This window comes from Osmia lignaria, unplaced genomic scaffold, assembly GCF_051020975.1.
Source record: "Osmia lignaria lignaria isolate PbOS001 unplaced genomic scaffold, iyOsmLign1 scaffold0011, whole genome shotgun sequence".
NCBI lineage: Eukaryota > Metazoa > Arthropoda > Insecta > Hymenoptera > Megachilidae > Osmia > Osmia lignaria.
Window position 1 is genome coordinate 152,501 of NW_027478165.1, and position 2,500 is coordinate 155,000.

Below are 2,500 nucleotides of genomic sequence, written 5' to 3' on the forward strand. Positions count from 1 at the left end.
AATTACACCGACACGGTTACGTGCGGAGGTCGCTTTGATTACTCATCGCGTTTCTCCCGTCCGTTCGGAACCGCCGGCAAAAAAACTGTGCGACCAACGGCGCCAAAGAGCACGACGCCGGACCATTTCTCTCTGGCTGATGTGAATGGAAGTAAAAGACGCTTGCGTGAGGTCTCTCGACCTTTATCTCTCTAACTTATACTTATGGGTCGTCGTCTACTTGATCGGGTACAAACAAGTCGTAAGAAACAAACAAACAAACCACAAAAATACAAGTCGTAAAAAAACAAACTTCTGTTGGTTAACCTACAATATGAAGGATCGAAATGAAAGAAGGATCATATTATTACAAACCGAAAGTGAAGGATCATTAAAATTGAAATACAATATATATAAATATATAAATGTACCCGTCGTTGCGACACCCTAGTTAAATGGAAAGATATAAAAAAGAGAGAAAAGGAATACAGATGACCCGCCGTCTGATCTTTGCTAAATGATCTGGCATCACCGGAGTTTTTTTGGTCCGTGTTGCGTTCGCTCTATTCGAAATGAAACTCGCGGAGGCGAAGAATTGTTAAAAGTTTACGAAGCGTCTAGGAGTGGTTAAAACTGAGAGAGTTGAAACTACGATGTATTAGAACGAGCAACCGTCGAAACTTTGTTTTCGCGACGTTCTTTTCGTCGCTCTCGTCCCCACGCTCCTACGCTTTGGTTGTTTCTTTGCCATCCGTGTTGCGATAAAAAGATTTCTCCATTGTCCAAAAAGGACGGATCGAGATTCCTCTTTCGAGAGGGAGAGAGAGGTACTTGCGGGTAACCTGGAATCTACGAAACACGCACCGTGGTAAGATTCGTGCGTCCGCCTGATCGATGTGTGTTGTTTACGGACCGGCTGAGAAGCGACGATAGCGAGTCTTTGAAAAACTATGTGTCCATTAGTTAGACCGATCGTCGCCGGCCGTGTGTCTGTTCGAATCTCGCAACCCACGATTCAGCGACAGGACGCGCGCTCGCATTCCTTGTGTGCGTTCGTACTTTTCAAGGTTTTTAAATGTACTTTACGCCCGACCGTCGAGAGGAGCGTGCCACTGGGCGTTTCTCCGACGGTTTCCGTCCTTGGACGCGATCGTGTCGTCAACGATCGAACAAACAAACAAATACGTTGGCGACGCCCGAATTCGCTCTCCCGCACGCGCCGGGTGGGAGAGTGATGTGGGTATCGAATGTGATGCGTGTTAATAATGAAAATAACACTCTAAAGATCTAAAGAGTTTGAAATACAAAATTTTACGATTACCCTGAACGGTGGATCACTTGGCTCGTGGGTCGATGAAGAACGCAGCTAATTGCGCGTCAACGTGTGAACTGCAGGACACATGAACATCGACATTTCGAACGCACATTGCGGTCCACGGATACAATTCCTGGACCACGCCTGGCTGAGGGTCGTTTTCTTAACAAAAGACTGCTTGCGTTTGCTTCTCGAAAAAAGAGTAATTCATTTCTTTCTAAACATCTCGCCGTCGTTCAACGAAAGTAGAACGTTTCGGAGCGGGATTATCGAACGAAATTGAAAGAATGAATGAACGATAAACAAAGAAAGAGTCGCAACGTACGAGCGATAGTTGGGCAGTTCGTCGGCGTTTGTCGTGGAAACGATGTGACGAAAATCGCAACCGATACACTAAATGCAGGCCGTTAAAGGAGAGAAACAAATTTCGAAATATCTCTTCGAACTAGCGCAAGTGCGTCACGGCGCGCGAGTCGTTCGTTAAAATTTATAAACGACCGCCCGTGAAAGCACCGAGTTCTCGGAAGATAATCTATAAAGATTCTCCATCCTGCTGGAAGTTATCGGATCGGCGCGATTGTTCACTTGTAGAAATCCACGCTCCCGACGTTGCCAGAAACGATATTTACGAAAGGTGTGTCAAAAATAAACGAAAGAAGCTCTCCTATAAATTTAGAAAAAGCAAACGAGTGAAATGTTTGAGATGATAATTTGCTGAAATGCAAGCTCGAATAGCCCCAGGGTTTCGAATGATTCCCCGCGCTTTATACATCTCTCTGTTTACAAACGGTGTATAAATGAAAGATCGCTTCAGATGGGTCGTCGCTGTTTGACGCGCGATGCTGTTCCTTTTTTTTTGTCTGTCTGTGCGTTTAGCTTCGCTAAACAAGTTAAATGGTTAAAAAGCGTCGAAAAAGCGAATACACACGCGACAAGACAAATCTAACGAGTAAAGGAACGCTCCGCTCCAAGATAAAAATGGTTGTTTACAATCAATACAGCGTTTCGGTACCCCTGATCGTAGTCTGAAACTGTGTAACAAAAGAGAGGAAAGCGAATGGTGAAGGAACTTCGAAGCCTCCGTGGCGTGGCTAGAACTTGTGATAAAAGTATGTTTGCAGCAATTATGCATGCTCCCGTTAAAACAGCATTTCAATGTCTCGCATGGCTTAAAGCTCTAGGAGGCTTCAACATTTAGAATACATA

At 44.8% G+C, this 2,500-nt stretch overlaps 1 non-coding gene across 1 annotated transcript; it reads left to right on the forward strand.

The window, feature by feature from the left end:
• Window positions 1-1,297: 1,297 nt before the first annotated feature.
• Window positions 1,298-1,452, forward strand: LOC143306475 (5.8S ribosomal RNA). Its single transcript, XR_013063850.1, has one exon. It is a non-coding gene; the product is annotated as a 5.8S ribosomal RNA (ribosomal RNA).
• Window positions 1,453-2,500: the final 1,048 nt, after the last annotated feature.